Raw genomic sequence first — 25,575 nt, 5'->3', positions numbered from 1 at the left:
CTTTGAGAGACTGTGCAACACTTTTAAAGGTGAATAGCAATACCGTTGTGTACATTGGATTAAAACATTCGTATTTATTTATTTATTTATTTATTTATTTATTTATTTATTTATTTATTTATTTATTTATTTATTTGCAGTGTTTTTACGTGCCGAAAGCACAATATGATTATAAAGTTCCAACAGGAGAAAGGAACGTTTACTGTTTAATATACACAGTTTTCAGCCATTGCAGACTTCTTCATCTTCCTCTTCTCTTCTTCGTCGGCTCTTCAGCCGCAGGATCCCTACATCCTCCCGGGCATTTATTCTCATTCCTCCGTGGATGGTATCCCAACCGACGCATCTTCAATTTTGCTTCGTGGTCCTCGATAATATATAGCCTTCAGAATTCCTTGTTGACTCGCTGTTTTCAAGACCAAGTAAGGACCTACAAATGGACACTTTCCAAGTAAATCTTTGGGTTAATTTTCTGTACGTTCTTTTGAACCCATCGTGACCTCCAGACTCAAGGCTGTCATGGTATAGTCGCAGTATTGTAGGTACTGCCGTTTCGGGCACAAGTACCTTGCCCTCTTCTATCTTGAGGTCTTCGGAGCCTTCCCACCACTTGATTAGGTTGAATTCTTCAAGATTATTGTCCCTGGGTAAATGGAGTCTTGACAGAGCGTCTGCGTCCTGGTGCTTTTGTCCTGGGCGATGGGCCACTTCAAACGTGTACTGCTGAATCTCACTGACCCATCTGGCAAGCCGGCCTTTTGGTTGTGTCGATTGCAATATATAAGCCAATGCTTCTGTGTATAGTATAAAGTTTCTTCTCTCAAGATAGCTCCTAAAATGTTTGAGTGCCATAAGAACTGCCAATGCTTCTTTTTCTGTGGTAGAATAATTTACTTGAGCATTTGTAAAGGTATAGGAGAAATATACAATCACTTGTAGTATTTGTGCAACGGGCTTATCGGTGTCTCTTTGATAAAGAACGGCTCCAGTACCATAATGAGAGGCATCTGTGCACAACTCAAAGGGCAAGTTAAAATCCGGCAGCGTAAGTACAGGATCTGCCGAAATACGTTGTAGCAACGCTCGCAATCTTCCGACCACACGAATGGGATATCCTTTTGCGTAAGGGCTGTCAAACACTTAGTCTTTGTGGCATAATCCTTTATAAACCCCCGGAAGTCTCCGGCAAGGCCCAAGAAGACGCGAAGAGAGTGCAAATCGAATGGCTTGATTAGTGTTTTTATCCGCTGAATTCTCTCTTCCTTGGTGCTTTTAGTCTTTCCGTCAAAGGACCTGCCTAAGAAAACAGCCGTCCGACAAAAAAAATTCGCTCTTCTTAACGTTTATTTTAAGTTGTGCTTTACTTAGCGCTCCTAGAATTATTGACAGGTGGGCAATGTGGTCTTCTCTTGATCTTGAATAGACCAGTATATCGTCAACATACACGTTGCAGAATTTTCCAAGAAAATCTTTGAGCACCATGTTCATAATTTTCTGGAACCATGCGCCAGAATTCTTCCACCCAAATGGAAGCCGGTTGTACTCGTAGACGTCGAAAGGCGTGACAAAAGCGGTGAACATCTTGGTTTCTTCTTTCAGTGGTACTTGCCAGCAACCCTTACATAACTCAATCCTGGAGAACCACTTGCATCCTCCCGTCTCGACAATTATTTCGTCGATTCGGGACATGGGGAACGGGAACAAGTCAGTTTGCTTGTTAACAAGTCTATAGTCCGTGCACAATCGATAAGACCAGTCTTCTTTTGGCACAATGGTAATCGGTGAAGCAAATGTAGAGGTTGGTGGTCTGATAACGCCGGAATCTAACATTCCTTGGAGCTCTTGCTTAAGCCATGCTTTCTTTTTGTGGCTTAGTCCATATGGTTTCTTTCGCACGACACTTTTATCTCGAAGCTCGAAAGGTACTTCAATTACTGTAGTTGCTGGTGGATTGTTCCCAACACACAAAAGCTCAGGAAATGTTGGCACAACTCCTTCCCAGCACGTGACTTTCCTGTCTTGAATATGTACGAGGTTAGAATGCTCGGTGGTGATGGCGTCATTCCAAAGAATATTCATTTTAAATAGCTTCATGTCAGGCCTTGACAAAAGGAAATCAAACTCAACTCCTGTAATGACAAGGCTTTTCACCATATGCTCTTGACCTCTGAAATGCACTTTTACGTCCGTCCATTTCGCTAGCTCTCGGCATGTTCCGTCGTAACTTTGGACTCTAACAACTCTTCCTGTGAAAATGAGATTTTTGTCCACTCGCTGTTCGTTGATCAAGCTCACTGATGTTCCAGTGTACACGACCACTGACACCTTGCAATTATTTACAGTCATGGGTACGGACAAAATGTTTGATTTCATAAGAAACACCATCTCCTGCAGAATCGGGGTTTCCTTGCTAGTAAATTTCCATGTCATGCTGTTGGCTGGTTTCACATTCGCCTGGTATGCAAGATGTCACGCTAGTAGTGTATACAGTTGCCGTATTCGTCATGTGGCCTCGATTTATGTGTCACCTCATGTATTGGAGTCAAATCGGACCAGGTCTCACATGACACGTATTTTAAGCAGTGAAGAAGCTCATCTGAATCAGGAGAACTTGCGTTTGGCCTAGTTGGTGCCTCCCTCTGTCCTCGTCTTTTTTGTGCGGTCAAAAATGTCAAACAGTAAGCTTATCTGAAGTTGACGGTGACATATTCTGTACTTGTCTCCGGCGCCCTTTTGTCATTCTGTGTATACCTAGTGGCACGATGCATGAATCGGGGAGCGTGTGATCCGCTAGTTGCAGTAAGCGCCTCTTCTCAAAATAGTAGTCCAGCAAATTGCTATCTCCCTGCTTGTAAGAGATAGCTTGTTCCCATAAATGAACTGGGTTCATTTGGAAGGCTCGCAAAAAACTCTAGTAGTAGTAGTAGTAGTATCTTTTATTTTCTTGGAATACAAGAAAAAGGAACAGAGGCAAAAGGCATTTTATACGCCTGACAAGGGCCTCTGTACCCGAAGTTCGCAACACATGCACAATAGAAAAAAAAAGCTCTCTTTCCATGTTTCCCACGAATCTTTAAGGTGGTGCAGGACACGTAGGTCATACCACTTCTTAGCGTTCCCAGACAGGTATGATCGCATGTTTGTTATACGATCCGAGTCATTTACCCAGCTATTCTGTTTGCAGGCAGACTGATAAAATTCCAGCCACACATCCGCGCCAGCAGTACTACCATCGAACACATCTGGCTTCACTATATCTTGACGTAGTGCCTTGGCTGTTATTGTCTTCAAAATTGCTCGTTGTTGCTCCATATAGTGGCGTTGTATATCAGTTAGCTGGTCTAATGCTTTTACTATGGCTCTCATCGACGGCGATTGCCTCGCATCTGCATCTCTTTCAGTGTTGCTCGCAATGCTTAGTCCCTTCCATAGTTCAAACTCTTCCGCTTTCACGTCGCTTGTTACAGTACCTCTTTCGGTGACGTCGCTGATCGGTGCGTATGCTGTGCTGGTGATGGTATCCGTCATTCCAGTTGTGGTCAGCTGCTGCGATGCCTCAACAAAGTTCTCACCGTCCAGCGCATAGCCTGTGATGATGTGGCGACCGCCCCGTCTAGCGAGGTAGAATTGTCCACATCAGGCTACTGTCGACAACTGCGCCAAATATAAAGTTCCAACCGGAGAAAGGAACGTTTACTGTTTAGTATACACAGTTTTCAGCCGTTGCAGACTTCTTCATCTTCCTCTTCTCTTCTTCGTCGGCTCTTCAGCCGCAGGATCCCTACAATGAGTATGAGGCGCGCCGTAGTGGAGGGCTCCGGAAATTTCGGCCACCTGGACTTCCTTAACGTTCACCTAAATCTAGTGCACGGGCCTCTAGCATTGTCGCCTGCATGGAAAATTCGAGAGAATATTCCTCAAATGAACACAATGGGGAAGGTATACTCGTGCCATATCGCTTACAATGCCCTCCTTGTTTTTATTTGTTATAGACACAACCATATGAATCCAACAGCCAGTTAAGCCAAGGAAAGCATAGGGAACATTATTTGTTGTTTTTAACTGTACTGAAGTAATGAAAATTTGAAACTAACTAAAGTCGACGAAAAAACACCCTTTCCGTCGGTTAGACACAATATTAATGAGAACTAACAGACAATAACGCCAAAGAAAGTACAGGGGGTGTTATCTGTAGTATTTAGAATATAAATGTGAAGAAAGTAAAGTGGACGAAAAGATGACTTGCCGCCGGCAGGGACAGAACCTGCGACCTTCGAATAACGCGTCCGATGCTCTACCACTGAGCTACGGCGGCGGTCATCCTCCCGTCCACTTTCTGGGGTATATGTGTTGATTTAAACCTAGGAGTGTTAGTCAGCGCCAATCGCAGCCATGGCGGCGAGTGTGGAACACTCTTTTTTTTGCCTGTTGGCGTCACGTAGCACGTGATCTTTATACGAGTTGGCAGCTGACCAATAATCCCTCGCATACTACCTGAAGGCATTAAGTCTGCCAGGACGAGACCCTAGCTATGAATGACTCTGCTTTCCTTCATTCATAGCTAGGGTCTCGTCCTGGCAGACTTAATGCCTTCAGGTAGTATGCGAGGGATTATTGGTCAGCTGCCAACTCGTATAAAGATCACGTGCTACGTGACGCCAACAGGCAAAAAAAAGAGTGTTCCACACTCGCCGCCATGGCTGCGATTGGCGCTGACTAACACTCCTAGGTTTAAATCAACACATATACCCCAGAAAGTGGACGGGAGGATGACCGCCGCCGTAGCTCAGTGGTAGAGCATCGGACGCGTTATTCGAAGGTCGCAGGTTCTGTCCCTGCCGGCGGCAAGTCATCTTTTCGTCCACTTTACTTTCTTCACATTTATATTCTAAATACTACAGATAACACCCCCTGTACTTTCTTTGGCGTTATTGTCTGTTAGTTCTCATTAATATTGTGTCTAACAAAGATAAACGAGCCCTTGAAAAATCATCTGCTTTCCTTCATTCATAGCTAGGGTCTCGTCCTGGCAGACTTAATGCCTTCAGGTAGTATGCGAGGGATTATTGGTCAGCTGCCAACTCGTATAAAGATCACGTGCTACGTGACGCCAACAGGCAAAAAAAAGAGTGTTCCACACTCGCCGCCATGGCTGCGATTTGCGCTGTCTAACACTCCTAGGTTTAAATCAACACATATACCCCAGAAAGTGGACGGGAGGATGACCGCCGCCGTAGCTCAGTGGTAGAGCATCGGACGCGTTATTCGAAGGTCGCAGGTTCTGTCCCTGCCGGCGGCAAGTCATCTTTTCGTCCACTTTACTTTCTTCACATTTATATTCTAAATACTACAGATAACACCCCCTGTACTTTCTTTGGCGTTATTGTCTGTTAGTTCTCATTAATATTGTGTCTAACAAAGATAAACGAGCCCTTGAAAAATCATCTGCTTTCCTCCTTTCCGTCGGTGGCGCCCGAACCTTGAACCTACGAATTAGATTCAGCATGCGATTCTTCGTGCACATTATCGAATGGCGTGACGTCACTGCGAGGGCCCCACCCCTATGCCGCTCCTGCCACATGTTGGCAAAAAAAAAAAACATACACCCAGCCGGATTTACCTGTATATAGCGCTGCTTGTACATAAATTGCTACGATGGAGATCTGGGACATTACGAGCTTCTGAAGTGGTATAGGGATGGGTGTTTTGAAAGTATAAGTGTGGACTGTTCACAATTTACTGGCACAAAGACGCGGTTTCTTTTACGGTTTTTTGTTTAGCATATGGTGAGTTCTGAAATATCATGAATTTCTAAGGTTCATGGCTCACAGCACAACAAGAATTTTGCTGCACTTCAAAACGCAAAGGTTTAATTGCAATAGGTGAACCATTCTACGGCAACAGTATAGCTAGGTGGGCTAGTTGGTATGGCGTTATGATATGAAACTTTGAGCGCAAATAAACGACGCAGGACGAAAAAAGGAAACACACACCACGCGCTTTTGGTGTGCGTTTTCCTTCTTCGTCCTGCGTAGTTTATTTGTGCTCAAAGTTTCATATCATAATTCTATGGCGCTGAAACGACTCCTCGCCAAAACAACTGCACGGTCTTCGGACAAAATATTTTCCACTGCATCGACGTGAAGATACCTTGCGTCCCATCAGCACAATGGTCTTTAGGAAATTTTTCTGATGGGTGGTTTAATTAGGAACCACATGTGGTTATCTTGCCTGTCTTTCTATGCGTCTTCTCTCTCTTTCTCTCTCAACATATGAAATGATCTTTAAATAGGCAAAGGTGTTATAGTTTGTCATTTTGATCCTTTTACATCCAGGACATACAGATACTTCAGATTGCCCCACCGGGAGCGGTCACCGGAAATTCTGCCACACGTTTTGTTACAGCCTCTGTACCCGAGCTCAACACGATATTTAAGCGCATGTGCCTTTAAATTCGTTTGCTCCCCAGGCGCAGGCAGTCATGTGAAGGTTCTAGAACGAATGTGGAAAGAACGGTTGAGCTTTATCCCTATAGTACTCACAAGCGAGTAGAACTCGACGGAACCAACACTCGTCTTCACAACTTGGACCCGAATCTACAACTCCGGCTTACGCCGGATTCATTTCGGATCGGAATGGCCAGCGGCCCGAGGTGTATAACTGCAGCTGCGAGGATACAATCACCCACATGATCTGCGAATGTCCTCGCTTCATTGCACCCAGAAAAGAACTATCCAGAATGTTGGATAGACTTGACAATCACCCATTGTCGGAGGAAAAGGCCTTGGGACATTGGCCAAGACCTTCCTCAGCACAGAAGGCTTTGAGAGAATTGTTGCGTTTCTTGCGGGCAACTGGTCTTAGAGACAGATTTTAAGCAGGGTGGTGTGTCGTAATCTCCTCTTCCCTTTTTCCTTTTTTTTTTTACTCGTCGCTCCTTTTTTTTGTAACATCTCCTCTGTGTCGTCTTTCATCCCCCTTACCCCTTTCCCCACCAGAGGGTAGCCAGCCGGTCTGAGAACTGGCTAACCACCCTGTACTTCTGTCTGCTTCTTCCTCTTCTTCCTCCGTCGTTCACGACGCCAGCCACGTGGGCATTCAAGACAAAAAACATATTATGTGCTACAACTGATGAGGTCTAGCTAAGATGGCCTGGCCAAGTCGAAGTCCAGCCTTTGCTTCCTTCCTTCCTCTCTCTCTCTCACCCATACCTCTCTCCCTGCCTTTCTGGGACATTTCGGACGACAAGAGTAATGTGCCTGCATCAGCTTTCTTTCATGGACACATCGGCGCCAAGTTCGCGTCTACAAAATTGCACGTGCCCGAGTTCTTGAGTGCATCGCTGACCCCCCGGGCAAAAAAAACGAGAAGTTGTGCCTTCTGCGGAAGAAGTAGGCGTGTGCCCCCATCGCCTAGGAAAGACGGCGTCTCAAAGCAGCAACGTACTGCTGATTTCTCTGCTCGCTACACCGTATGTTGCGACTCTGCTATTAGTTCAGGAAAGTTTAGCGATATCCTTTAGTTACTGCGCAAAGTGAAAAAAGGAGCAGCGGGATAATTGTGGAGGAATTGAAGTTTATTGATAATTATTCTGCTCTAAAGCAAAGCATTTAAATACCTTTCCTTTGAGGGTATTCGGTAAGAGACGCCCTCCTATTACATTCCACAACTTTCTTGCAGCGTTGAAGGGCCCCTTTGTGTACCGAGAAGTGCTGAAGTTGTCTGGTTCAAGCGCTGCTTGCAAAAACGCTGATGAGATGACGAAAAATTATAAATCCTTTACACCGTCATATGACTTATCTTTTTCTTCAACTCCTTTCTTTCAATGAAGTTCCTACAAAGTTTTTCGCATTAACTACTTATAGTTAACACGCTGCTGACAGTGCGAGACTGTCTTGGCTGATGTCGCGCGCTGTAACATGCACGAAGTATAAAAGAAAGGTTAACTATACGCCGTGAACGATGGTGCGAGCCATGTATTCGTCTCACGTCTCGGCGCATGCGCGTGTTCCGCCCCGGTACTTCATTTCTGTCCGTGCCGTTGACGAGGGGCGGCAATGCTCGGCGTCCTGCGGGTGGGAGTCGCGGTGGGCGCAACAGCGCAGCTGATGCGCACGGTGACACTCCTCCTCCGACCGGAGGGGGTTTTAGCTGAAACTCTGCTGGCGCCCGCGCTCCAGGGAGGGCTTCCCCGACGGGGCTGCTGTCTCAATGCTATCGGGGCCAATCAGTTGACGTGCCGCGATCATTTGTTGACCGGCTATCGGGCCTGCCGATCTGAGCAACAAACAATAGCTTATAGCCGGGGCGCGCCGCCAAGATGTATGGGGTCCCTGGATCCGCGGCCGATAAAAACGGAAACACCTCGCTCGACATCAGTCATCCCGAGCGGCGCGCGCCTGCTCACGTCAGGGCGCCGTATGCCTGGCAAAGATAACCTTGGCGACGTCTCTGGACCGCCGTGCGGCTGCAATCCCGGGGCCTCAGGGAGAAAGGACGCCCTCCCCCGCCAGGAAAGCCTTTGTCCTCCGCTGCCGGCGAACGCTCTGCTGGCTGCGCTGACGCCCGTGCGTCGTCGTCGGTGCGCTGAATAGAGCGATCAGGGGCGCCAGTAATGAAAGAGGTGCGCAACTCACGCGCGCACAAAGACAGCGCGCTGCTCTCTTCCACGCCGCTGGTTCCGCGCCCGCCGCTCAAATCGTGACGGGGGAAGGACGATCGCTCTCTCTCTCTCTCTCTCTCGCTAGTTCGTGCACCACGCCTGGATGACGTCATGTAAGTGAAGAACAATACCGTGCGGGCCACACGGGTGCCCGACGGAGGCGATAACAGTAACAAATCTCTGCTCCGTGGAAACCTTTGTGGCCTGTTGCCCCTTGGAAGTCGGTGACAAAAGTGAAGCCGAGATTGCACGGTTGCCAGTGGTCGTTACATTTTAGAAAGACTCACGCAATTGACTTAAACGTCATTAGAGTCCTTGCTCCTTGTATGTTAATGTTGAATGCGTATTGCGAGTGCACACTGACTCGTTTTAATGTCTCTAGCGTAGGTTGTACCATCCATCATCGTACTAACAAATACGGTAAAAAAATAGAAGTCATTTTGTAAGAACACCAGGAAGCAAGCATGAAAGAAACAACGTCGTCTTATTTTGCGTGGTGTCAATGACATTCACTGGACCTGTTGGGCCAACCAAGTATTGAGATACATGTGAGAGATTTGCTTAATTATGTTCAGCTCTTCTGACTCTAAAGCCATAATCTCGCTTGAACTACACGCCAGGGGAATTCCTTTAAAGCCAGTGCTACTGATGTGGACCCCCAATGCCCCAGCGGTCCCTCCGGTGCCCCGAGACCTTGCGCTTATCTGTTTACTTACCCTCGATAAAGGTATTTCTGTTCTATCCCTCTCTTCCACCCCCTTCCCCATTGTAATACTTCCTTGATACTTCGTCGCTTGCGAACCGTGCTCACGAACTCCAGTACCCTTTCCAAGGCCGGCCTGCGACAGTTGTGCAAATCCACGGAACGAGCGGTTTTCGAAGCCAGGCGTGTTGCCTCGACGCAGTAGAAAAGGTGCACCCGCCCTGGATCGAAAAATAATTACTCGCTGGGCCTGGAGCTGTCCGCGCAGCCGGCGCTTAACCACTTCCGGCTGCGTTTTTGTGCGTCGCTTGGTCCGCCGCCAGTCCGACTCGGCGCAGTCGTCCAATTAAGCGGACTGCCGAGCAAACTTTTCTTGTCGCCGCCGGGCCTAGCCGGCGCACGGAGGCCGCTAGCGCGAGCTTAGCGGATTCTGGCCCGGGGCGCACCTCATCAGCGCTTTTGGCCGCGCGTCTCTTTCTCCATCCACAAGTGAGCGGGCCTGGCTGGTGACCTCTCCTTTCCGGCGGCCTCTCATAACCCTGTGAACAAAACGGATCCGCATCCCAATCCGCCGATAATCCTGTGCCTGGCGCGCACCCCCGTAGAGGAAATATCAGGGGCGGCGCTTATAATGTTTTCGGGAAGGATTGGATCCCGCCGGCGCCAAAAGGAAGCCCTGGGCGCGCCAAAGGCGGGATAAGCGCGCTTGCGTGCGCGTCAGTCGACTCCCGATAGAGCACTCGCTCCCATTACTCTTATCGAAGCAGCTTTTGGCGCCCATATTGGGAGCTTTACTTGGGCTCCCGGCTGTGCCCAGGCGCGCAAATTCGTTTGCTTATGCGCCTATCATGACACTGCGTCAATAGGAAACACCGGCGTGCCCAGCTCCACCGGCTCTGTTGCCTGTATACTCAATTACAGGCTCTTGATCCACGCAGACGGTGGGAGATTTCGTATCACTCGAAGAGGACAAAACAAAATGCAACCGAGCATTCCTTTTCATTTTATTTAAAAGGGGGCTGTCGAAATCTTACTTGGCTTGAAGAGATTCATTGATACCGCTTCATGAGCTGCAGCAATAGCAAAAAACGTTCCGCAGCATGTTACACTCTGTAAAGCTTGAAGCGAAAGCCTGCCACACACTTTGTATCGCATTAAGTTTTACAATCGGGGACCACACTTCTTTTAAGACGTAAAGAGCAGCAGTGTGAGAGACGCGCATTAAATTACCCGCACGTTCTCAGTCAGTGAGGTGCATAAGGCCTCAAGCTATCTGCATATTACGTCGTGTTTGTTGCACGATCTACGGGATCGGCGCACCTTTGCCCATGCGATCACGTCGAATGATGACGTCACAAAGTTGTGCGATCAGTGCCGTCACATGATATCACATGATGACGCCACAACATGACATCATCATTGACTAAGGTCCCGTGCGTTTTTGTACCACTTCATTCGCCTGCCGTATTTCGCTAAAGGGGCCCTCCAACACTTTTTCAGCATGGTCAGAAAACGCTGCCGATCGGTAGTCGAGGCTCCCTAGAACACGCGAGCCAAACATTATAGCACAGCGCGCGGCCTGCGATTTAAAATAAATTCTCGAAGTCAACTAAAGGTCGCTTCCTCTTCTCTCGACAAATGATTTTTTTTTAAAAGGAAGGTATGAGAAGAAATCACGGACATGGACATGATTTATGCGCTCGTCCTCTCCTTCATATCCGCGTTTTCTTGTCGTCCTTTTCTCTGAGACATTTAAGGCTTTCCCCTTAAAGGTAAATGCGCACTGTTAGTCTGCGGCTAACCTTCGCTCCGTGTTGTAGATTTAGAGTGTGGTTTCCCAGAATAACGCAAATAAATCTATCAATGTTTTCTTATTTCTTGTCTGTCCTCATCTTTTCCTCAAAATAAAACGGAAATTGCCATAACGCTCAATTTCTGCTGAGAAAACTGCAGTACTGCCAAGAAAGTTGAAAACGAGCAAAGTACCCAGAAGTAGCTCGAATCACTGCAGTCAATTATGCGTCAGCGCGATATTGGGCGACAACGCAATGGCGGTACCCTTACTGAAGCTCTTCTTGGGCTCCCGGGCTTTGTCGAGGTGCGCGAATTCGTTTGCGTGTGCGCCTATCATGACACTGCGCCAACAGAAAATACTGGATTTTTTCGCGCCAGAGCATTTTTGAATAGCTGAGGCTCGGACAGCAATAACACTGCCCGCTCATAATTGATTTTAAGGCGCAAAGGAGGACATACACAAGATAGGACACGGGACTGTGCGCAAGATAGGACACGGGACACGGGACTCCGTCCCGTGTCCTATCTTGTGTATGTCCTCCTTTGCGCCTTAAAATCAATTATGAACGTTCACCAACTTGCCCAACAAAACGTTCTCCTAAATAACACTGCCCGCCCCAGCAAGAGAAATGTTCAATTGGTGGCTTTGCTACAGAGGGCTACTATCAAATTCTGAGAATGTCACTAACGAGCGTTGATAACGTGATTGACGATATTAGAACACCGTTACACGAGCACATCAGCCAAAACACAACGAGCCGACGTTCCGCACTGCAAATAGGCAACTTCATTTCTTGTTTGCTCTAGTTCTCATGTTTAAAGTTTTTGAGCAAGCGTTATTGTTCGATTCCATAAAATGCCTTCATGGTTACCATAATGTAAAAAAAAAATCTATAGACTTCAGCAATCTTTCTGACAGTTCACTGTCATGCACGGCAGCAGCAGTAGGCACACGCCGCTAGCACCGCCCTAATTCCGAAGAAATTCTATGTTGTGTGCGTTAATTTACCACTTCACGAGCGTATCGGCACCCTGGACATTTAACTGGGTGGATGGAGGGATGCCAGTAGCGTCCCCTTTATAACGGGGCGGTGACGGTCGCCACCAGGTTCGACGAAAAGAAAACCTTTTTTTTAAGTTGGCCTAGTACCTTGTCTACTTTGATTAATTCAATCTTACCATAGGAAAAATAAAACATAAATTCCCAGCTCAGCAGGGGGGGGGGGGGTTTCAACCATACTTTATGTATGTTCGTGCGTGCGCTTGTATGTGCGCGTGTATGGATGCGCAAGCAAAACTGAAAAATTTCGGGGGGGTTCGAACCCCCCCCCAACCCCCCCTCCCCCTGGCTACGCCCCTGCAGCCCAGCATTCTGCCCCTTACGGCGGAATGACCTTATTTTTCCCACTATTTATTTTTGTCCTTTCTCTCTGCTTTTCTGCCACCTATACTCGAACCGTCTCTTACTTATTTCTATCGCGGACGTGTTCAGCTTTCATTGTTGTCCCTAAAACTCCGCGCCACCGCGAGCGCGTCCGGCGGCAAAGGGCGCGTCCCCATCGGGAGAGCGGGAAGCAGCCGCGGTTTCCTTCTCCTTAGTGACTATACGGCAGCCATGCGCCGGAGGCATCACTATGCACCGCATCCAAGAAGAACAATATCTTAGTGTAGCGCGTACGAATGGTTCTTAGCTGAAGTAACAACTCTTACGTTGCAGGATGCCATAAAATGTACACTTACGGCAACTCGCCGAGGACGAAGTTTTACACCCTGCCAACTCGCCAATAAGAGTTTTCCCGCGCAAGGACTCGAGACTTTTTATGTTCTGTCTCAAGTCCTTCCTTGATGGTTACGCGTCTTTTGTATTTCAGTAGTGGCGTCGTAATGCTGAAAAAGCGAGCCATATTAGGATGAACTTAATAAACAAAATGTTAATTTCTTATGGTTGCAGCAACACTTCTCCGTTTATCTTTTATGCTGCCTTAAAATCATTATTGTGCTCACTTAACACCACTTGCAGCATGGCACTGCATAAACACATATACAGTAGCCGACGAAATAAATATTCTGATTGAATTCTGACACATTTTCGGTGTAAAACTAGCCGGACTAGAGGTTGTAACGCAGTGTATTCGCTGCACAAAAAATATGACGTGAATCAGCGGATGAACCTTATAAGAACCATATGAAGTCAAGGTTATTCCAGGACGCTCATCTTCGTGGTTTGTGTATGTTCCATCGGGCTGACTGTTCAAACGCGCTCTTAGTAAACCAACCAGACAACAGCGTGGGCTAAACTGCGTCGTCTTGCCATAAAGTGGTACAGCGGTGGACGCGAAAGAGTGGTGGTAGTTATTCCTACTGTTACAGCTCATACACAGGACGGAACAAGAGGCTGGACAGTTTGATGAATTTGCTGACAGAATGCTGCGCTGAAAGTCGGCACACTGTACTGGTTATCTTTATCTTTTCCTGCGTATGTGCTGTAACCACACAAACAATGAACGCAGAAGTTCAAGGAAACATGGAAGCTTGAAGAGACAACTAGTTCGTGAACGCGAGGTGTCGCTGGAGCCGACGTTTCGACAAGCGGTCTTGTTTTCTTCGAGGCTGCAACTTTCTTCAAGCTAATTAAGACCATGTTTGAAGCTAATTAAGACCAAGAGAACCTTGCTAATTAAGACCATGCTAATTCGGATCATCCTAATCTAGATCACGCGAATTAAGACCCCGGCAATTAGGAACATGCTAATTAAGACCGTAGTAATTAGGGCGTCCTGATTAGGACGTTTTAATTAACGCCTTGCTAATTAAGACCGCGTTAATATTCTCGATCGGCCACATGTTCCGCTGTTGGTTCAGCCTTGCACCACTAGCGCGAGCTCCCCACATTTTTCATCACGGACAACGAATGTATGACCTACTAGCCCACCAGCAAATGCTAAGGACGGTGGTTAGACGCATTGACATCGTGTGCGCTATTTCCTTTATGATGTGAAAAAAAAAACGAATCCGATTATAAAACTGCGCTTGCAAACTAATCCTGCTGTGTCAGCGCTTCTTGTAGTTCGGCTAACTAATTTGTTGCAGCGCTTGATCCCAAAAGCAAGCACGTCACTCAATCACTTTGCTTATATTTAAAGAAAACTTTGCAACTGTTTCACTTATTTGGGCTATAAATGAAGTTGCAGCCCATTAAGCCAGATTTCTGACTATTATGAGTGCGACACCAAAAAAAAAAAGCATCAGTGCATCAATATGCACGTCTAGCGGTTAAAATGTATTTCCTATTAAAAAATATGTCATGCAATATTCTACAGGTTTTCCTGCGTGTCTAAAGTACTTGCCGCTCTGGTAGTACAGGTGTAACCAACCGTCAGCGTATAGGACCAAGAAGTTTCATGGCAAATTACCATTCTTTTTTTTTTTATTTACGAGCTCGGCTGAACACTCTCGCACCCTATTTCTAGCTTCGTTTTAACTCCTGGCTTCTGAAAATTTATTCAGGCTTTTTTCTTCATTTTTTTTAAATTGTGACTGCTGATATTCCTTCGCCTTTCTATTTCATTCAATAACTCACATTTTTCTCCCAAATGGCTGAGCTCTTCCTAGCAGGCTGAGACCCTCAAAAAAGCACAAGAAAAGCATAAAATTAAAAGCACTTAAGCCCGTGCGTTTTCAAATTGCAATCGCGGGCAAGTTAAAATTGTTTGCGTCCCCTCATGCGCATTTGATTAAGGCCGTGATTCTTCCACTCAGCCAAGCAGCAGCTGATCTTTGCAGCCCCGTCTGCCGGCGTGTCTGCAGTTTTTTGCATTTATCTTTTCTTATCATCCCTCCTTCATAGTTTTTGCCGTAAGAATTTCCGCTTTTTTTCTCTTTGTCTGATGTCGATCTCAATTACTGCCTTTATTGTAATTTCTTTATCGCCAGTGAAGCGGTAACTTGCTGAACGGGGCTGAATTTTCGGTGCTCTTCAAAGGTGGTAAGCGTGACATAAAGAAGAGGAAAATGAAACTGCGATGAAAGCGCGCGCCAGCTACACCAAATTCACACTTAGTTTTAGGAGACTAAGCGATTCCGCGTCACAAAAACGTCCACGTGTTACTCGACTACTCTTCATGAACTATACGCAATATTGTTTTTTAAAACCGGAGCTGTTAAACCCGGGCGTAAGGTGCGATTCGTGGACTGGAAAAGCCAGTTGGTGGGTATGAGCCACAGGAATTGGCAAGCCCTACTACAGAGTACAAACATTTGTGGGAACCATATGAATGCGTTGCTGGTGGGAAAGAGAAATGAAAGTGAGGAGAAGTGAGGCGAGAATGAGGAGGAGGGAAGGCGGTAAATCGCGGAATATCTGATGGGCGAGAGAACGAGCACAGAGAGAGAGCGAGAAAGAGATAGAAAGAAATAGGCAGAGAGAGGGTAAGCATAACCATGTATAGTATAGTATAGTATAGTATAGTATAGTATAGTATAGTATAGTATAGTATAGTATAGCAAGGGATGGGAAAGGGAAGTGAGGGTGAGTCTTCGCACCGCTAGTGCGTATCTGACCCAATTTTTTCCCCCGGAATTTTCAAACTGCCACGAATGCACCGCAGTATAGATACCACGCGGTCACATGTGTCGCATAACATTGAAGAATTTGGCTGCGTATTGCTTCTACGCCTGGATTTATTGTTTCATGCTTTTCTATAATTATTGAATATTTACACGATGCTACACTCCCCTCGAATGACATAGCGCTATCCTAGCAGCGTGCATTACAGAGCCTAAACTTGTCCACTCGTCGACACTTTCATTCGCAAAGTGGTAGATAAAAGTCTATGCAATGCGCGAAGCTTCATGCGGCAGCCGTGTAGTGTTGTATCGTACAAGCGCTGTTTGGCACAAAGCGGGCGCTGTGTGAGCCAACAGCAGCCAGGGAAGCTTACGCATTGAACTATGCCCACGTACTAGTTATAAACCTGAAGAAGCGGCAGAGGGAAATTAGTGGCGAAAAAACTAGCCAAAAGACATGCTCGAAACATACATACATACATACATACATACATACATACATACATACATACATACATACATACATACATACATACATACATACATACATACATACATACATACATACATACATACATACATACATTGAATTGACGTTTGGAACGCACATTTTGCATTTAAGGAAATCAGTCTACCTGCAATTACTATAGAGTTTTACACTAATGTTCACCTGTACATCAGCAGACAAGAGGTATTTTTGCATGCAGCTCCCATTGGTCGATGATCGACACAGACAAGTGAACAGGCAACCTTGTGCTATGCAGCAGAGTGACATATTGCCTCCAAGTTGCCGAGGCAGTCGCCGAATTCGCAAAGGATCTCGGCACGTATTCACAAAAACGCTTTACGTTACAATTGTTCTTGACAAATTCTCAGCCACTCGCAATACTGGGTATATCAACAACAACGCCGGCTGGCCAGTGGAAAGGGGCACTTAATAATGTAAAGCTTCGTGAATTCGACCCCTCGTTCGTAAGTTCTCTTTGTCGATGGCCATCCGTCTTGTCTAACAGTGTGATGAGCATCAAGACTGCCCGAATTTTTTTATTGCGATAGCAATTATATGGACAGTCTCGGCTGGTTTTTGCCGTCGCCGTCGCCGTCACCGCCGTCATGCTGCGTATATGTATAAGTATGTATATATACATCAGTATCCCAAAGAAAAATAAATCAGAAAAACGCTTCCGAAGCGCGGAATCGAACCAGCGACCTCTCAATTCGCAGCGTGGTGCGCTAAGCACTACTCCACAAAGCGTAGATCCCTCAGGGAGCTAACGGCGAGCGTTATATACACACCCTTTACCGTTTGCAGTCCTCCGAGACGGAAGCGCTTATAAGCGTTTCTTCATTACCAGCGAGATGGCGCTAGGAGCGCGACGGGCGCACCAGAAGGCGTCGGCCAGCTCTCTCGCTTCTTCTTATATTTGCGCAGAAAGAACCTTGCCCTTCCGCTGTCTGCTCGCACGGGCGCTCGAACAAGATACCACAGTGTTCATGATTCTCAGCAGGTCGAGCAACGTGGCAGCTCTCACCGCGCGTCGCGTACGTGTAGCTAAAAGCGTTTCAGATGTCGTGCACGTAACGTACGTGTACTTTTCACGTTTGCGTACGAGAAGTCCCTACGTACGTGAAATTAAAACTGTCTAGCAGCTGCCGGGTAGTGATGGACGCACGGTAGTTGCAGCGCGTCCATCACGGGCCACTTTTCTTGCTATCGCATTCATTGCTTCGCCCTTGCGGCGAAACTGTGACTTTTTTCTTGAAAAAATTTCTAGAATGCTTATTTCTCAGTGCGAGCCGAGGGTTGGCCTATTCGACCAGTGCTAGAAAGTCCCTATGCGGGGGATTTCTCAGTTACTACATGAGTTAGAAACAGTGAGGTGCCAAACGAATATGACAACTTCTAAACTAAGTGGCTTTCTAAAGTGATTTAATGGCGGAGTGAATGTGCTGGACGACAGCTTATATTAATCTTTGAGGATAAAGTTGAAGGACATTTTCTTTTGAAAGTGGCATTTGCCATTGTTTGGCCACGATCGGTAACAATATCTATATCACCCTGATGAGTTGAAAAACTCACAGGGTCCCTTATGCATTCATCTAAGATGACTCGAAGGCGAAAGCGATCTTTTTTTTTCTTCTTCTGTCGATGTATTCACCCCCCGCCCTTTCAGAAAGCTTTCTGCACCTAACGTTATTTTGCACTGCCTCCAGGATCGGAGGCATAGCAAGGTTTCTACACTTCACCTGCTTTCTTTTACCCTGCCTTCGTGATCGACCCATCTTTGACCAAGAGACGATCTCATGCGATGACGTCGTCATGTGACGTCGCGTTATGTGACATCATCACGTGATGACTATTTGCATCAATTGTGTTGACGCCACCGACGCGGGACGCCGACGCCGATGGACAATTTTCGCGTTTGATGAGGCATCTAAGTCTTTCGCCTTAAAATGTCTGTTACGATGAATTCTACCGTAAGAGGCTTTCGGGAAAGCGGGCCGTGAACCATTTTCGAAAAGTCAGATTCAGTTATTTCGACTAATAGTGAAGCCAATCCAGTTAAAAATTACGGCTATTTAGGCTGCAAATGGAATGAAAATAATGAATAAACTTAGAAGTGAATAAGAGAGCACGGTAGACGTGTGTCTCTGCCGCTCCAACAATTTTACTCAGAAAAACTGTGTCCTCCAGATTTTCATTATGCAGGCGTCGCAGTATTATGAAGCGAATTTCTAAGAACTACAGTGCAGAAATATGATGGTGGTCATACGCAGCAATGGGCCGCGTGAGCGAGTAGAACTTCCTTGCGAGTACCTCGCAAATACGCAGAAATTAAAGCCGAACTGTTTTGCTCCTGTAAAGCGTGCTTTGTCTGTAAGGCAGTAGTGCATTATAACAAAGCCACACGAAAACGATTCAGAATACAATTAAACATGAATAGTGACTGTATTACGTCGCAACAGCCAGTGCTTCATGAGATTTCAATACCAATAAAATATACCTAACACCTACGCGCGTAACGTTTGAAAAAAAATTCCAAGAAGAAAGGGTTGGAAATAGCTGCAGGACAATGCAGTTTAAGCGAAAACGCTTTCCGTTCAACTGTAGTCAGGTTCTTGTTTTTTTAACATCGGAGTTGCTTAAGCTCTAGGTTGAGCCAGCCGTCATTTCAGAAAACTCGGCGGGTATGCGCCAGAGAAAGCGGGTATGTGCCAAACAGCTCCTAGCATAGCATAACCATGCATAGTATAGTATGTATAGTATGGTAGGTGTTGGGAAATGGAAGTAAGGGTGAGGAGGAGTGATGTGAAGGTGAGGAAGGAAGTGAGGAGGGGAGAGGGTAAATCATGGCATAGCCTTGCAAGAGAATGGGAAAAGGAAGTCAGGGTGAGGAGGAGGGGGAAAAGCAGAAGATGATAGGGTAAACCATAGCATAGCCATGGATTTCGCAGGCGTGGAACTGGCTATAATATTTTTTTTAGCTTTGGTCATGCTCAGCTTCGCAGCGCGTAGCGTTATTCACACGTTACATATGACTAAGAGTGTGACACGTTATAGCCACATGTCAAGAGCACCCAGAATGCTGGCTTAATAAAAAATCAGCGTCAGAAGATAAGTGGCAATTTTTTTTTTCAGACAAGACAGTTTTAAGCGTGATCATTACACGAAGCTGTACCTTGTTAAATATGAATGGACCTGGTAGGATGCAACAGTATACCGAACAAGCTATAAAACAGCAGCTGAAGCGAAGGGAACAGAACGACGCAGTAAGTAACTTAGTAGACTTTAGCGGAAAGAAACAGGCACTAATAAAGGACCACACTAACACAGCGCAAACTATCAAGTGAGTTTTATTGAAAAACACACACATATCGCGTGGTCCTTTCTTTGTCCCTGTCTTTGAGCTAAAGTTTACTAAGATGCTGAACCAACTCGCCCAACAAGCCACGCTTCTGCAGTAAGTAAATTGGCATAAATGAAGCATAACAGGCATGGTCGGAGGGCGGCATTCGGAGAAATTACGTCTATCTTAGCTTTTATTGCCGATAAGCGTTTCTGCGCCAGTCCACCATGTCTTGAAGCTGTGGACTGCCGTGCGTATGGCGATTACATAACTGAATAACGCTACGCTCTGCATTCTGGAATTGCCGAATTGATGAGCTGAAATTGTCAGGAGAAATCATCTCATCATCGGGTCTCTTTCTCATAAACTTTGAGTAGTACGAATGAATTGTTGCTAGCAATTGGTGTATGTGTCGTACTAGAAGAATTGCGAAAACTGTAAGGCCTTTATTCGGTAAACCTAACCATCTTTACTTAGAGGCGCTTGTCAAATCCCAGCCAGTCATTGAAATAGAAAAAACTGGACGTTTTAAAATACTACTCATGTCACTGATGATCCAAACTGCCTATTAAAAATAACGTAAACTGTTACCGTTACACTGGTGCGAGTGAAATGTCTTTAAACACGCCATATCAGTTCAAAGAGCGCAACAGGCTGGGAGATATCTTTAGATTAATTATTGAGCTACTCCATGCTTCCACAGCGTTACTTTAGTTATACCTAACGAGGCACGTGTCAAAAACACTATTGTAAAAACGTTCGAGCGCATCGCGATAATTCAGCAGTTATTGTACTCTACCATACAGCGCATAAATTTAACCATTTCATGATTTGTCCTGGATTATTACTGATATGCCCTAAGCTGCACTTTCACTTAGTTTAACCTGTAAAGAAAAAATTTTCTTAGCTTATCGAGCCCACAAATATCAGTTATCCCTAGTGTGTCCAGAACCATATATTCCTAGACACGTCAGCCAGTACAACAGCCTTACCATTAGAAAATTTGTGTTTTAGAACTTTGTAACCGTTTTGGCTCCTCGAATGCAATTTATAAATCAATGGGTAATAAGCATTGGTACAGGGATCATATGTGACCTGTTACACTACCACCCATTACAACTTTAGTATCATCTTCAAGAGTTTACCACACATGCGTCTACCGCAGTGGAAATCACAGTAACGTACAATGCATATCAGAAGGCGAACATCCCCAGCAGCACAGAAAGTGTGGCGGCTTTAACCACGTGCCCTTGTCGGACCAATTCATTTGGAAACTTACATCGGTGCCCTTTCCTTGACCGGACTGTAGCGTTGACTTCTGGTGAAGCATTACCTCCGGAGCGCATTCCCTTTCGGGGTTTCAATTTCTGAATAAATCTCGGTCTCTTCATTGAAGTTCCTCGAGCACTAAAGTAAAACCTCGCACATAGATTAAGTATTTCTAATCACTTTATCTCCGCGTCCCGTAATGACATCTCGAAGCCCTTCATAATCTTAAGGGAACAAGGAGTTCACTTGACGTTCAATATCCTCAACATTGTCTCACTACCCGCGCACGGTCTATTCGTGTCGAGCCGCTCGAGCAAACTTTAGCTGTGTCCACCACCAACGGGCTGCCTCCTCCTGCTAAGCACTAATGACGCAGCTACTGCTACCTCCCTTCGTGTGCCCCATGTCTTCTACACGCGGGCCACCAGGCCGCTGTGTTTGTCGCGTCTTCTGGGGAAAAAAAGCACGAAGAGCCTCGTCCCACACCGCTGCTGCTGCTGTTGTGCCGAGCCCTCACCGCCGAACGCGTGATGCTCCAAAGAGTGGGAAGAGTCACGCCGCAGTCTCATCACAATTTGGCTCCGAGTGACGCAACGACTCATTAATTTGAGAGTGCGACTAACAGTGGCCGGGCCAACCCCAGTCAGAGCAAACTCCGCAAGCCGCCGCCGCCGCCCACGACGCAAATTAGGTTAGGCCGCTCTTCCGACGCTAATTATTTATCCGAGGCGTGTAATAAAAGACACGATCAACAGGACCCTGCCGGAGTGCTGGGGGGAGTGGGGGGGCTAAGAAGCGGACGCCGCGGGAGCGACAAGTGGCGCACCCGGGGGCTGTCGTTGAAAGTCGCAGGCAGATGGCGCAGTTTTTCTTTGGCGTGTCCCCATTTTTATTCACCCTCTTTGCCGCCCCTCGTGCCTTTCGCGCCGCTGCGCGCGGAGCCCTCGGCGAACGAGGACGGGGTCTTGCGGCCTGCTCAGGAGACTTCTCTAATTAATGGAGACGCTCTGGAGGAGCGCCCCGCGCTGATTTGAAAAGAACACGCTCGCCATGTCGGCCAGCGCGCGAGGATGTCAGCGGCGCCGTCGAGTTTACGCCGCCGCCGTCCCGACAACAAGAGTCAGCCGCTGGCGCTGACTGCTGCGTGAAATGCGCGCATGCACGCGCTCGTGCGATACCATCCTCTTTTACGCGAGTTCGAGTGGCCGCCCGAGCTGCCTTTGTATATGCGCGCATGCTGGCGCACGTGGAGGCGGGAACGCTGCTGTCACGGCCGCGCCGGGAGAGCAACGTGCTCAGAAAGCGCGTGCCAACCAATCCAGGAGAAAGAATGCTGCTGCTGCCGTGTTCGCCCTCATCCAAAGTGACGGCGCAAAATGAACGACACAAAAATTCTGGCCCGCAAAGTGGTTTTTGTTCGCAGAAATTTTCGCGCGATATAAAGTGGCTTTCCAACTACAAGGACTTCAAGCTTCGAAGCGTAATTTGGTCTAGTAATGCCACGCATGATCCCATGGTTATAATTAGGGCTTTACGTGCCAAGACCACGATGTGATTATGAGGCACGTCGTAGTGGATGGCTTCGGAAATTTCGGCCACATTGGGTTTTAATGTGCACCTAAATCTGAGTTCACGGGCCTCTAGCATTTTCGCCACCGCCGCGGCCGGGATCGAACCCGCGACTTTCAGGTCAGCAAACGAGAACCATAACCACTGTACGACTGCGGCGTCAGAATGACGAATAATATCACTTAATAGGTACTAGACGACTGCTTGTTAACTTGTTGTCACTTGTTTTTTTCTTCTCCTAAAATAAAGGTATGAAAACAACATTGAGCGTTCTGAGCAAGTGCTACCAAATAGAACAAAAGAGAGAAAGACGAAAAAAATCGTTTACGAAAGAATTCCGGCAGATCACACCCTGGGAATCGAGCCAGCAAGGAGCTGACTATGGCACGTGAACGAACATTACAGCCAACATTAGAAAATCACTAGCTACAATAAGCTAACAATTAGTGAGCGTTATTCTGTGCTAGCCAACGTCAGCCAAAACTAGCTAACAGTGTGCCACTACCAGACGACTTTAGCCTGCGCTAGCCAGCTATTAGTCAATATTAGGAAGTGCTAGCTAACAGTTAGCAAACGCTAGACATCACTACGCCACACCAGCCGTGTTAGTTATGTACGAGTAAATACGGTACATTCCATTGCATGTACGCCATGTTATTACATTTATGCTCTGTCATGTATATTCAGGTGTCCCACCTATAGAAATAACCGCAATGGTATCTAATTTCTCTTATTTATGCCAGCTAGGCTACAAATGGCTTGCATAATTCGAAGATTGTGGCTTCGGACCCCACCGACGGAAAGGGTGACTTTTTCTCCACTTTAATTCATTTAAGTTTACGTCACAATTGCTACAATACAGTTAAAGACAAGAATTAATGTCCTCTGTGTTTTCCTTGGCCTCATTGTCGGCTGGATTCATTTGGTTCTGTCTAACAAAGAAACGAGCCCCTCGAAAAAATTCCCCTTCTTTCGTACATGACATGCAAGTCACGCAATTCTTGACATGTCAGTTATGTCATAAAATGCCACTTTTTACCGTATGTTTGCCGTGCATGCAAGTACGTTTTGGTTTACTTAAACAACACTAGACACCCTTTGGCCATTAGTGTTGGTTCTATGCGAGAAAATAATCGTGTCATTTATGTTACGTCATGCACTTTGCGAGAAAATATCGTGTCATTTATGTTACGTCATGCACTTTGAGATATACAAGCTAAAAAAATGAGTGCAACAACATGTGATTTATGCCATTCATGTCACCCCCTACATGGCATAGGTGACATGCCATTTATAAGTACCATTCTGCACATGGCATGTAATGCCACTCATATCACGACAGGTAATTCTGTGGCTGACCTTCGTTATGCAGGTGTGCACATTCTTGTATATACCATGTTAATGAAACAACCACAACGGCTTCCTAACAAATACATCACACCATTTGTGTCATTCATGTCATGAAATAAGATAGATAGATAGATAGATAGATAGATAGATAGATAGATAGATAGATAGATAGATAGATAGATAGATAGATAGATAGATAGATAGATAGATAGATAGATAGATAGATAGATAGATAGATAGATAGATAGATAGATAGATAGATAGATAGATAGATAGATAGATAGATAGATAGATAGATAGATAGATAGATAGATAGATAGATAGATAGATAGATAGATAGATAGATAGATAGATAGATAGATAGATAGATAGATAGATAGATAGATAGATAGATAGATAGATAGATAGATAGATACGGTCAATATGCATCTCGTTTCGTTCGCCCAGAAATTCTTTGCATTTCATATGTAGTGGTGCATACCCACACAAGTAAGAAGCGGAAGGATGCCAGTATTGTCTCCTGGGCCAGTTGGTGCAACGTATTGCAAGGATATGAGTGGTTTGATTAGAGGAGTTGAGAAAGACGGGGCAGCACAAGGGCTCAGGACAGAGCGTCTGTGCTGTCACGTCTTTCTTTACACCGCCATCAAACCGCTCACACTTTTGCAATGTGGTTAGGAAGAAGGAAATATAGACCAGAAAAACGTGTCTCTGGCTTGGTGCTCTTCACTTGGTTATGGGAAACTCGGAGTATGGAAATCCTCGAAATAACAGAGCGGAAAAAAGACTGAAAAAAAAAATGATTACCATCTAAAATGCAGGGTGGTACATTTCGTGCGGAAAGAAAATTTCTGAGAAAGTCGTCGTTTGATTTATATTTACAGCTACTAAAAGAGCCGAGGCATGGTTTATTGTTTGCGAGTTAAGCGTACAAATGCCGCTTTCAAGACCACACTCATCCTGACTAATGACGTCGAAATTTTGATGGGGAACTATTTCTTTACTTTTCGTTTGGCTAAGACAAAAACACACAAAAAAAGCTATTTCGGCACTTAGAACACCTTCATCCGCGATTGCAAAAGTGTTCAACTGCGGAGTTTAGATCAGTTTTTTTTTTCATCTCAATTTCGGTTTTTTTTTTTCATTATCACGAGAACTTTGTTTCTGTCTGGTGCATCAATAAGACTCTTGCATTCTTTTCATTAAGAATTCAGCCCGTAATGTACCTTGATGTAAACATGGAGAGAGAGAGAGAAGCATTTTAATGAAAAGCTGGAGATATTTGCCTGGCTATTCACCTGACATGCTACTCCAGGTGCTGGGTGATATGATATGATATGATATGATATGATATGATATGATATGATATGATATGATATGATATGATATATACACTGATAAACGCATAACACACAAGTTTACAACGTTTCGTTCAGGCTCGTGGCCCGCAAGAAAGTCAACAGCGCTTTCGTGGCACGTAGCGCACAGGTGCTCCTTTACCATGGGCCCAGAACATGTCGCAACTCTAAGCACGATCCCCGTTGAAGATGCAAGGCCGCCTTCAGAGACTGTCTCTCTGATGCGTATCGCTTGCATTCACAAAGAACATGATTCAAATCTTTCTATTGTTCGCAATATACATGGTAGACGACGAATAGAAACAGCGCTAGACACGGGACGAGAAGAGGACACATACACAGCGCTGAACTAACAACCAATGTTTATTGCAAAAACGAGTGCAATATATAGGACACAGGTGTCTGCGCAGAAACACGGAACATACACCAAAGTGCACAGCCATGTGATAAGGCCAA

This window comes from Rhipicephalus sanguineus, chromosome 1 (genome assembly GCF_013339695.2).
Source record: "Rhipicephalus sanguineus isolate Rsan-2018 chromosome 1, BIME_Rsan_1.4, whole genome shotgun sequence".
In the NCBI taxonomy this organism is placed as follows: Eukaryota; Metazoa; Arthropoda; class Arachnida; order Ixodida; family Ixodidae; genus Rhipicephalus; species Rhipicephalus sanguineus.
Note: the sequence above shows the minus strand (reverse complement) of the source record.